We start from the raw sequence: 12,601 nt of genomic DNA on the forward strand, positions 1-12,601 counted from the left end.
AGAAATTGGCTCTTTTCCTAGAAATCCTGAATTTTAAATTCTAGCCATCAGGCCAACGTTCCACCGATGAAGGAGAAATGTGAGCGTATATACTACTAAGTCAAAGATACACAAGAACTATGAAAGGGACCTGGAGAAACGAGTAGAGCTCTGTGTATTCTGCTGAGCTAATAAGAGAGAACCGACTAATTTAAGGTGGATAAAGCTCGGGTTTCTCTCAAGCTTCTAATGTTTTCCAAATGCATTTGTCTTATCACTTAAAGGCTTATAATAATAATCTATGTTCTGTTTATTTTTCTAAAAAAAAAAAAAAGAATAAATGTTTGGGGAGTCAATTCTATACCCCTTCAGCAGGAAGAACCCGTCTTTTTACCATGTGAATAATTTAACCAGAATCATTGCTCACTATTCAGAGAATGATTTATATAACCTTTGGGTCAACTTGTGTTTCATGGTGCACTAAGTTCTTGACACTCATCTCTATAAACTGGAGACAGATTTGTTATTTGTATTACCAAATATTGATTGCAAACTTTCAAAAAAAAGGAACCTCCCTTATAGGATTACAGAATGTTAGAGCAAAAGAGAACTGACAGATGGTCTTAAATAAGCCACCATTTTATAGCTGAAGAGACCAAAGCCCAGAGTGACTTGCTGATGTCTCCCCAAGCTGAGATGGGAGCTGGCCTCGAGCTCGCCTCCCCGACTCTCAATCCACACTCCAGCACTGACGTCGGGTAGCTTCTCTCATTGCTTGGTCAATGAGTGTGTTAGGCATGAGAAGGTAAAAATGAAAGAGACATAAAACTTGACATCAGGGAGCTCAAAATCTAATAGGGAGAGTGGATATATAACTCCCCCTCCCAAAGCATTATAACTGTGCTCAGTATACTGTTGTTAGAAAGATCTCCCTAAAAATAGAAATTGGAACATTTCGTCTGTCCCTGCAGTGGCCCCTCATTGCCTGCCAGGTAAATCCTCCTCCTTGTTCTCTGACCTCTTGTCTAACTGCATCAATGTTAATGTCGAAGATGGGCCGTAGAGAACCAATTGCTTTTCCCTACACATGACGTGCTGTTCCATCGTGCCAGGACTTTGCTGGGATGTCCTCTCCTCGTTCCCCTCCCGAGGGGTTAGCTCCTTCATGATACATTTCCTTAGGTTCCTCTCCTCCAATTTCTTCTCACAGGTAGAATGAACTGCTCCCTGCATTGCTTATTGTCCACTGTGTCCTGCTCACACTTCTATAGCACCTATTGTGCTTTGTAACATTGATTTTTTTTAAAAAAAAATACACAAATGTATATGCTATTTACACTTATGTCTTTCTCTGCTAGTTGAAAGTAAGCTCCTTTGTGGCAGGACCGTCTTCTTTGTACCCCTAGAACGTAGCTCAGCATCTGGCTCATAAACACTCCACTGACTGAACTGCCCATATACAAAGGGCTCTGGAAATGCAATGGAAGGAGCCCTGACCTGCACTTGGAGGAGCTGCCCCAGAAGGTACATGATCTGTAGGGCATAAAGACAGAGGGCAGGGGTTGGCAAGAATAGAATGCTCAAAGGTGCAGAGGCCTGAGAGATGCTGAACATGGTGGCATGTTTGAGAAATGTTAAGGAAGCCTGTGAGGATGGACTATGGGATATGGTGATTTTGTTGTTAAAGTAGAAGTGTCTACAGAAGCTAGTCAAGGCCTGTGTGTGAAAGTCCTGGTAACCCATGCTAAGAAAAGAGTTTTGATCATATTATAGGACCTAGTAAAAGAGTTGTGAAGGTCAGTATTCAAGAGTGTGAATTATTGGATGTGCCTGTTGAGAGAAAGGACAATGCAAAAGGACAGCTGAGTAAAGGCTGCTCTGGAGAGGGTTGGGACTGATAGCTCGGAGTCCAGTGTGACATTGGTGATCTGAGGGTTGAGAGAACTGAGAATGGTTCCAGTAAGAAAGTGATGGGAGCCAGAGCAAGGTAGTGGAGATGGAGAAAAAGAGAATGATTGGAGAAACACAGCAGTGGTGGATTGGTGAGTGGTGACTGCTTGAAGGGGAGGAATGAGGAAAAGAGAGGAGCATTTATCCTGAATGTTTAAGTGGATGGCAGTGTCCTGATATGAAATGCAGTAAGAAGAGGTTTTTGAGAAGTGACATTAAATTGAAATGTGATGTTTGTAAGGTACACACATGAAGAGGTTGAGAAAACAGTTGGAATTATGTGTTTCCTACTCAGGAAAGAATATAGGTCATGAGTACCTAGATGATAACGGAATTCCTCAGAGAGGGTGAGAGCACCTGAAGATCATGCGAGTGAGAGAAGAAGCTCTAGGATGAGGCCCTTGGCAAAGGAGAAGAGAGAGGAGAGTGAGACAGCAAAGACCAAATTGAAGTAGATGACGAAGAAGAATAAATCCAATGTGGAGTCATGGAAGCCACAGAACAAGAGAGTTTATTCCACAGGGAAGAAAGAGTTAGTGGTGTTCAAATCAAAGAAAGGATAAGGAGGATGAGGACTGAACAAAGGTCCTAGAAGAGCTGTAATAGAAGGCTGCAAACATGCTCATTGGGGGCTGGAGGACGTCCAGCAAAAGCCAGCCCAGAGTTGAACCAGTGAATCCCAGACAAAAGGCTCCGATTTCCTAGTCCCACCCAGTTCATAAGCCTGAGGTTGAATTAAACTATGAGTTATGCTAAAATGCCTTCATCTATTGAGGTGGTTGGACCATCTCTGGCAAGAATTGATAAAGAATTGAGAGGCTTTCACGTTAATTTTATTTTTCATTTGTGTGAGGGGTTGGATTAAGGAGGTAGCTGACTAAAGAAGTAAGAACATAAAAAGGAAGGGGAAATAAGAAGCATTTGCTCCTTTAAAAAGGTGATGTGCCAAACAGCAGTTCTAGAACTTTTATCCTCCTGCCTCCACATAATCTAGGGTCTATTTATAGGAAAACTATAAGCTAGTATGGCCAATATAGGCTTCTGTGGGCTAGCAAAAAATGCCACCACCATATAATTTTTTCCAAATTCTTCACAACTGTTTTAGTAAGGAACTTGGTAAGTATGGGGACTCAAAGTGCGGTCTGTGGACAGTGTTGAAATTGAGAGTACAGACATTGAGAGTAAGCACTTAAAATTTGTCAGAGCAAATTAAGAATGCCGTGACATACAGGCACTTCGTCAGTGGACTCACCATTGAGCAGGCTGTGGGTGAGTTTGAGTGTTGTGAAATTTGCACAGTGATTCATAGGGGTCATGGCTTGGGCATTAGTCATGTGCAAGAGGACCAGGTGTCAGACAACAATAGCTTGGAATTTTTAAAAAACAAACAACAACAAACCTACAGATAGTTGAAGAAGCACAGCTCTTAGATCACAACCGATTTGCAAATGAAACTCCTTATAGTTAGTTTGGGAGAGTTATAGGGAGTTGACAGAGAACTTGAGCACACACCAAAAAATGAAAACGTTAAATGAGAGGAAATTGGAGATCATTGTGGAAGATGTGAATTGGTGCTGGAAATGTCCACAATTACCTTCTGAAAAGACCTTTCTAGATTAAATGCAAGCTAGTTTGTTTAAAAATTATTTTGTTCATTATAATATTCCCCAGGTCTGTAACAGTACCTGGTACATGGTAGACACTCAATAAGTATCTGTTGAATATTGAATTAATTGTTGTAACTACAACATAGAGAATTCATTGAGTAGGGGAAAGGCGAGCATTAGGAAAAACAGCTAGGAGAATATAGACAGTCCAAATATAGGTTGTTGGGTGACACTAAAATAAAATATAAGTCTAAGAAGCATTGAGAGAAATCTCTAGTTTTCTTTCTCCATCTGAGTAGGCAGCATGGCTATTCATTAAGGTCCAATTCAGAAACCAGGGGTCATCCCTGTCTCTTCCCATTGCCTTTGCCCCCAGTATTCTGTCAAGTAAGTCTTTATTCTGACTTCTCCTTCTACTCACATGGCAGTTAGTTCAAGCTGTAGCTCCTGCCCCAGGACTTTCACAATAGCTTCCTAAACAATCTCCCAGACAGACTTTTCCCTGTCAGCCTTTCTTTCAAAATTGAAAATCTGTTATTTTTACTCTGTTGTTTAAAAGCAGGAAATGGCTCCCAATTTGCCTTAAGCAACACCTAAACTCCACCATAGCACAGCCCCTTACAAGGCCCTGTATCATCTGGTCCTTGCCTCACACCCAGCCTTTTCTCCACTCCCTCCTACCTGGTGATCCTTGAACCTCAGCATCATGAGGCTAACTGTACCCCCTGACCCAAGGGTGTGCCATACTAGTTTATGTTTCTGTGCTTCTGCTATTCCTTTTGCCTGCACTGCCCTCCACCCCCACACCCTGCTTACTGCTCCATCCACATTCATGTCTTATTGCTGCTGCAACAAATGATCACTAACTTAATGGCTTAAAAATGACACAAATGTATCACCTTACTTTTTTGGAAATCAGAAGTCTGAAATGAGTCTCATGGGCTAAAACCAAGTTTTTCGCAGAGCTGCATAACTGCAGGAGGCTCTGGGAGAGAATGCGTTCTTGGCTTTTTCCAGTTTCTAGAGGTTACCCACGTGTTTTGTCTGTTGGCCACATCATTCCCATCTCTGCTTCCATCGTCACATCTCCTCTGGCTCTGACACTCTGCCTCCCTTTCATGCAAGCATCCTTGTGAATACATTGGACTCACCTGGGTGATCTATAATCTTTTCATCTTCCCTGAATGTAGTCACATCTGCAAAGTCCTCAATGCCATGTAAGGTAACAGTCACAGGTTTAAGACTTGGACATCTTTGGGGAGCCATTATTCTGCCTGCCACACCATCCAATGCCCATTGGTCTTTTAAAGCTCAGCTCAGATAGCATTTTTCTCTGAAGCATCCTCTGTGTTGTTTTTTAAGATTGATTTGAACCCAGATGCGGTGGCTCAGTGGTTGAGCATTGATCTATGAACCAGGAAGTCACATTTCGATTCCCTGTCAGGGCACATGCCCGGGTTGCGGGCTCGATCCCCAATTGTGCAGGAGGCAGTTGATCAATGCATCTCTCTCATCATTGATATTTCTATCTCTCTCCACCTCCCCCTTCCTCTCTGAAATCAATAAAGATATTTTTAAAAAATTGATTTGAGGGGGGGGGAGGCAGAAACATCAATTTGTGGTTCCACTTATTTGTGCATTCTTTGGTTGATTCTTGTATGTGCCCTCACCAGGCATGGAACTCGAAAACCTAGCATATCAGGAGGATGGTCTAGCCAATGGAGCTACCCAGCCAGGACTCTAAAGCGTCCTCTGTTAGTCCTTCCATGCAGAGCCAGTTGCTCTCTATTTTGTGTCATGTATGTGCTACCATCACTGCATGGATTAGCTTGTGTTGCATACATTAAATTTTTAAACATGTCTATCTCCCTAACTATACTTTGAGCTCTTGAGGGGGCAGCTTCTCTTTGTGTCACTTGTACCTAGTACAGTACATGACATATAGTACATATGAGCAAATTTATTTTTAGAAAATGGATCTGCCCCAGGCACTGTGATGAGCCATTTTCATGAACTGAGATGTAGATTTAAATGGTGACTGAAGCTCATGTTTCCTGCCTCTCTGGGGTCATCTCCGACCACTCCCACCCCTACCCCTCCAGCCACACTCTCACACCTACCATCCCTCAAGTCACATGGACTTTCTAACCCTTATTTTCTCTGCCTTCCCCAGCCTCATCTCTCTCTCTGTAATGCTCTCCCTCCAACTTTTCTGTTTTATGAATCTCTATTCCTTCTTCAAGGCACAAATGCGAATTTTTTCTCTGCAATGCCTTTTATGATCTCCTCAAGAATCAATCACTTCCTCACTTGGGTTACTAAGATACTTTGTGCACATCTGTGTTACATATCTCACACTGTGTTTTGCTTTGTTATGTAGATTTCTGTTCTCCCTCAAGGGTGTGTAAGGACCATGTCTTGTTTATAGCAGTGCTGGGCATACAGCAAGTGATCAACGCTGTTTATTAAATTAAACTGAGCAGGTGTGTGCATGAGCATTGAGGGCCATAGGAAAGAATCAAAGATAAAGGATGCCCTTGAGGAAAGTAAGGAGGAAGAAGGAGATGGACATGACACTCAGAGAGAACTTCAGGAGACTCGAGGAAGCGGATTATGATGAAGACCAGAGTCAGAGTGACTGACCTCTAATCAAAGAGGAGAGTATGAGCAGCAGCCCCAAAGGCCACTGAGATGCTGACCTGGGACATCAACAAGAAAGGCCCTTGAGAGATTCTGATGGTTTTAGGAAGCACAGCCCTGAGAGCGTTCAGTCAGGGCCCTAGGTCCACCCTGTTTTTAGGTCAGGAGGGGAAGGATCTCCAGAAAAGAAATGACTTGAGGAAGAGGAAAACCAGACTTTTTATTCCATCACCTTGTTTGAATGCCTGGGACATGACACCACAGTGCGGCTCCAAGTCAGGTTGGAAAGCTTGGTTCTTTCATCGGACATAGAAGGTTCGAAGTATGGGGTGATATGGGTAGCTCTCATATAGGGACCAGCTTGCTGTGTTTCCCTAAAATAATCAGATATTTTCATTAACAGGCCACAGCCAGCCTAGTGGTTCAGGGGCTCTCAGGATCAAAGGTAAAATGGTTAATCTGGCTTCAGATCTGAGAGCAATTTCTCTTCCATGGAACTTTTGTGGACACTGGGATCTCTCTGTATGAGACGTTCTCTGACCCAGTGGACCAATATTCTCCATGCCTCTGCCTGTCTTGAACTTTGCTCTCCTGTCTTCCACCAAACTACCTTCAGCTGCATTCTGCAACCTATGTTCTGGTTAGCTAACCTCTATGGCCAGCTGTCTGTCTTGACCCATACTAAGCCTGATCTAGACAAACTCCCATGCCTGCCACACCTGCCTGGATGTTTTCCCAGATTGATTTCATCTAGCATTTAAGTTCTGTGATCTGCTTCTGTTGTGTCTACTCTGGTCTGCTAGGTCATGCATTCTCAACAGGAGTGAGGATGGTTCTTGGGGGATAAAAAACAAATGAATGTTTTCATTCACAAAGTGCAGATATACATGCAGTACATACACTGATATAATAATGTATCTGGTATTAGAATGTCATGGGGAGAAATGTAAAAATGTCTAAAAAAGCTGCTTAGGAGGGCAACATGGGGGTGGAGGTGGGAGTGGGGGAGGGAGATGGAGAAACACTGTGAGAGATTATGAGACCGTAATTTGAGTTACCAGATGAACATTAAAAGAGGGGATGGTGAGGAAATGGAGGTAGGCAGGGTTGGTTCCTTGCTTGAAAAGTAGATTATGGAGAAGATTCCTATCTAGTGAACACATTTTGAGCATTTATTATGTGCCATGGACTGTGTGAAACCCTTTCACATTTGTTAGCAAAAAAACTTCTCTTTATTTTAGTCTCAATGTACACATTCCTTTTAGGAACAACAGCAACAGTTCCTATTGGGATAGTAGCCTACCTCTCTCCTCTCAGCTTCAGCAGTTTTTATGCTAATTATGCGCTTGGAGGTAACTCCTCATTCACATTTTGCAACATCAGAAAATGAAAAACACAGCCCAGCTTGTGTTTGTAGAAGCTGCTTTCATGGCAGCCTTTCAACCGGTTGGGCAATTTAAAAGATGCAATTGTAATCATGACTAACTCATTAAGATGCTTCAGGGGAACCGGAATATCCCTAACCTACTTTTGAAAAGAGAGGCAAGGAAAGTACAGGGTTGAGAATAATTCAAGGAAAACAATTTCAAGTCTTTAAACAATAGACAGACTCTACAATCTCCTTAGCTGGGCTTGAGAGAGGGAAGGACAAGAAAAAGTCTTCCTTGGAGGAAACCTGGCAATGACTTGTGTCTACTTGCTCTTCTAGACTCTGACCTTTATTTGGTTGGTTGTTTTGACTTATAAAAGGCTCTTCTTTGTTCTCTCATGGAAAGTCATTCGGAATTTACCAGTGAGACTCTGCATTTATATTAGTCAGATCAGCTATGCTACGTATTTATCGTCTGTACTCGACTCTTGAACTTCCCTTCTCTCTTGCTTTCCTACCTTGTCATGAGGGATGATGTTGGGGTGGGACACAGAGGAGGGGAGATGGATGAGCCACAGTGGCCACTTGGAATCTATAGCCAACTCTTGGCAGCTTATCCGTGGTAGATCTTGTTTTCAGCTTCTTGTTGACTTTATCACCCACTCTGTGTGCTTAACTCTCTGATGGATGTTGTCATTAGCTCTCTTTATTCACGATGCCAAGAGCACCAGTTGAACAGGGAACTATTCAAGAAAACCTCCTTTTTAAGGGTCAAGTTGACCAGAAAAAAAGAAAAGCATTATTGTTTTACTAAAATTGACTTTGTTTTAGAAATAATCATTTATATCCAGTCAAACTAGTTGTGCGTGCAGTCACAGTCTTATCCTTTCTTCCTGGTCACTCTTTGCAATCCAGAGGGAAAAGAGGAGGTGGAGGGGAGATTTTAAAACACAGCTTTGAGTGGGAGTCTGAACCACAGGTGAATGTGTGACTTTAGGGGGTAGGGAAACATCTCTGCTCAGGTGCACACACCTGAGAGGGACCATTGACTATACGAGAATAGACAAGGGACACTGGTGGGTAAATAGGCAGCTTTTCCAGTTCTGGATCACTTTCACATTATGACCTCAATATATTTTTTAAGTTTCATAAATTCTTGGAACATTAAATATACCCAAATAATTCTTCCAAAAAAGTATTTCTAGGCTGCCCTGGAAATCAGGACACCTTGAATTTAATCCCTGTGACACTGACTGACTCTGTAACTTTCAACTTTTTCACTCCTCCAGCATGGTAGAAATAATGGAAAACATACAGGCTTTGGAATCATTACAACATGGGTTCCAATCCTACCCCTACCACACTTATTAGCTTGTTGATCTTGGATAAGTCATTTAATTTCTTTGAACCTCAGTATCTTTGTTTATTAAATGGAGAAAAAGAGATCTGCCTTCCAGGAATGTTGTGCGGATCTAATGAGATCATATGTGGAAACATCTAGCACATAAAAGTCCCTAAACAAATGGCTTCTCTCATAGGAATATCTATCTGCATAGAGGTAGGAAAAGGCTAGGTGACAAAAGGCATGGCCTTCTGAGCTCATTGGCTGCTAGATGCTTTCTTAACCTTATGGTTATCATTAGAGAATGAGGAGAATGCAGCTTGGCCACACAGACATTCAGGCCTATTTTACTTCTGCAGGATATGGCCACCACAGAAATCAGAATGTGTGTGTGTGTGTGTGTGTGTGTGTGTGTGAGAGAGAGAGAGAGAGAGAGAGAGAGAGAGAGAGAGAAATGGACACAATCTGTTCTTCCCAAAACCAGAGAGCATGCAGCATTCCTTCAGCAGCAGCACAGAAAGGAGAGGCGAGTGGCTGCCTGCTGGCCATGTGCTCACCAAGCCAAGCAACCAAAGCATTTCCTGCTCTAGTTCTGGACAAGGCCTCTGGAGAGTAGTTTGCCAAAAGCAAGAAAGGCAGCTGCATAACTGCCTCGGTCCATGGAGCTGACAAACCGGTATGCCATCAAAGAAAGAGAGAGTCATGGGAAATAAAAGCCTATGGTTCATCCTCTCAGTCAGGGAGTCGGGTGGGTGTGAGGTGGCACCTTTGCTCGTGCTCATTAACGAAGCTGCTCTTCGTGTTCTCCTCCTCCTCTTTGCCTGCCTGCCCACTGCTGGGTTCCACTGGGGAGGCAGCAAGTAACTACTCAAACCATTAATTATGTGTTGCCTGTGTACCCAACATTCATTCAACACACCTACATTGAATGTCTTCTATGAGAACAACAAAAATAATAAGATAGCCCTGGCCGATGTGGCTCAGTTGGTTGGGCATCGTCCTATGCACTGAAACATTTTGGGTTTGATTTCCGGTCAGGGCACATGCCCAGGTTTCAGGCTCAACCCCTGGTAGGGGGTGTGCAGGAGGCAGCTGGTTGATGTCTCGCTCTTACATCAATGTTTCTCTCTCTCTCCCCGTCCTCTCTTCATCTTTCTCTAAAGATCAATAAAAAAATCTTTAAAAAAATAAGATAGATGGGATACAAAGTACAGCATAGGGAACATAGTGAATAATATTGTAATAACTATGTATGGTGTCAGATAGGTACGTGACTTATCCTGTTCACTCATAAGGTATATAATTGTCTCATCATTATATGTACAGCTGATACTAATATGGTATGTCAACTATAATTTAAAAATAATAAGATAGAATCAGACTTTGCACTCAAGTAGGTCTTAAAACAGTAGTCTCATGTTCAACTAAGTGTTAAATAGTATATATAATATGCAGAAACCAATTGTAGAGGTGCTCAGGGAAAGGCACAACAAAACTGAAGAAGACTTCCCAGGGGAGATGACATTGATCTAGGCCTTGAACTAAAATTCCACAGGGCATGGGGGAGATGGGGTAGAGAAGGGGAGGGAGTAAGGGCATGCCAGGGAAAAGAAAGAGCATATGCAGAGGTGAAGAGCAAATGAGCTCACAGCACATCTGGGGACTGGCAGGTAGGTCGACGTGCCTAGATTACAGTGATGGCAAACCTTTTGAGCTCGGCGTGTCAGCATTTTGAAAAACCCTAACTTAACTCTGGTGCCGTGTCACATATAGAAATTTTTTGATATTTGCAACCATAGTAAAACAAAGATTTATACTTTTGTTTATTTTATATATTTAAATGCCATTTAACAAAGAAAAATCAACCAAAAAAATGAGTTCGCGTGTCATAGGTTCGCCATCACTGGCCTAGAACATAAACTGTGCAATACGGGGCAGCAGCAGAAGAGGTAAAAGTGGCCAGAATACCAGTTTGTTTGCTTCTTTTTTTTTTTTTATTGTCCCAGACTTTGGAATTTGGGCTCTAACCACAGGGAATGAGGAGCCACTGGTGGATTTTAAGTGCAAAGTGATAGGTTTATTCTTGTATTTTGGGCAGTTTTGTGAATGGATTGAAAGAAGGTGAGACTGGAAACTGGGAGGCCAGTTAAGGAATCATCCATTGTATCAAAACACTGCCCACTGGTCCAGAAGGATGAGGACTGAGGATTTGGCAGTCGAAGACCTTCGGTGACATCTAAAAGTAATTTTACTAGGACAATTCAAGCAGAAGCCAAGTTACTAAGCCAGTGGTTCTCAGAGTGTGCTCTCCAAACTAACAGCACTGGTATCACCTGGGAACCGGCTGGAAATGCAAATTACCCAGCCTCCTCCCAGACCCCACCCCAAAGCTGTGGGAGTGCAGTCCAGAAATGTGTGCTTTCACATGCCCTCTGGGTGATCCTGATGCATGCTCAAGTTTGAGAACCATCGACCTAAACCAATCGCACTCAACTCTTGCAGTAACTGAGCTAGCTGGCTGATATTCCCTAAGTAACTGTGAATATTATGGTTTTCTCTGTCAGTTGTGGGCTCTCTCTGACTCAGTCTCCACCCGGCAATCAATATCCCATTCATTGTCCCAGGCCTAACTCCTGTCACCTCCCAAGGAAGCCGTTCTAATTCCTCTCCAGAGAGCCCTTCTACAGGTATGGGTACTTTTGCACGTATTTCTATTATGGCACTTATTGTGTTCTGTTTTTTGGTTTACTAGTTGTCTTCCCACCTCAGGAGTAGGGACTGCCTTGTTCATACCAGTATATACTTCCCCACTGTTTTCCCATAGCAGGTGCTCAATAAATGTAGGCCAAGGAAGTTATCCCGGGTTTTGAGGAGGGAAGAACAGTAAGGGATAAGAGGTTTGGGAGTGAAAAGAAATAGAAACTTGTCTGAGCCAAATTAATCATGTGTGTGGTGTGTAATGCGTTAAGGCTGAGATAAAGTTGTTGGCTGAAGGGATTAGACCAGCAGAGAAGAGATGGGTGACAATGACAGTGGGGGCAAAAGGATAATGAATGGCAAAATGGTCTTGCAAAAGGCAGAAGCAGGTGAAACCAATGGCCAGAGCAGAAGAAGGACTAGCATTGGAATGAAGGGAAGACTTTTCTCTGAGATAGGACAGGAAGTAAGGGTGGGTGCATGAGAGATAAATTGTGGTGTTGAGAGTGTTTGGGGAAGTTTTTCATGCCCTCCCCCTCCCCCCAGCGTAGAAGTGGGAGGGCTAGGGAAGGTTTTACAGGGGAGGTGATATTTGAGCTAGGAGATGTCTTCATTGAAGTGGGAAGTGAAGCCTTTTGCTGGGAAGGAAACAGGGAACAGAAAGAGGCCCCCAAGAGAGTGGTGAAGTTTTGCAAATGCCATGGGTGTAGTGGTGGGGATGGTAGTGAGCTTAGAGAGCAGCTGCTGAAGGGCCCACCCATTCACCCCGCTGGCCTTGGCAATGGAAGCAGTATGGGAGGGCTGTCTGCAGGCGCTGTCTCAGCAATAAGATAGACAGCTCTGGACACAGAGCCCAATACTAACATAGAAGGCATTCTAGCTCCATTTATCATCAGTGCTGAAACAATGCAGAAACTAACAACTATGTAGCAATAACAGAAAAGATTTATAACATATGAACTAGCTGAGAAAGCAGGATAAAAACTGCATGTGTGTGTGTGTGTGTGTGTGTATGTA

The 12,601-nt window shown here is 43.0% G+C and overlaps 1 long non-coding RNA gene across 1 annotated transcript in view; it reads right to left on the reverse strand.

Moving 5' to 3' along the window:
* Nucleotides 1-5,570: 5,570 nt before the first annotated feature.
* Nucleotides 5,571-12,601, reverse strand: part of LOC106728287 — a 28,583-nt gene continuing 21,552 nt past the window's right edge. Inside the window, exons 3-4 of the long non-coding RNA XR_001364565.1 lie at nucleotides 5,839-5,841; nucleotides 5,571-5,580 (exon numbers count right to left, since the gene is read on the reverse strand). This is a non-coding gene — a long non-coding RNA (uncharacterized LOC106728287). The remainder of the gene's footprint in view (nucleotides 5,581-5,838; nucleotides 5,842-12,601) is intronic.

Source organism: Myotis brandtii, unplaced genomic scaffold (genome assembly GCF_000412655.1).
Source record: "Myotis brandtii unplaced genomic scaffold, ASM41265v1 scaffold582, whole genome shotgun sequence".
NCBI classification, from domain to species: Eukaryota; Metazoa; Chordata; class Mammalia; order Chiroptera; family Vespertilionidae; genus Myotis; species Myotis brandtii.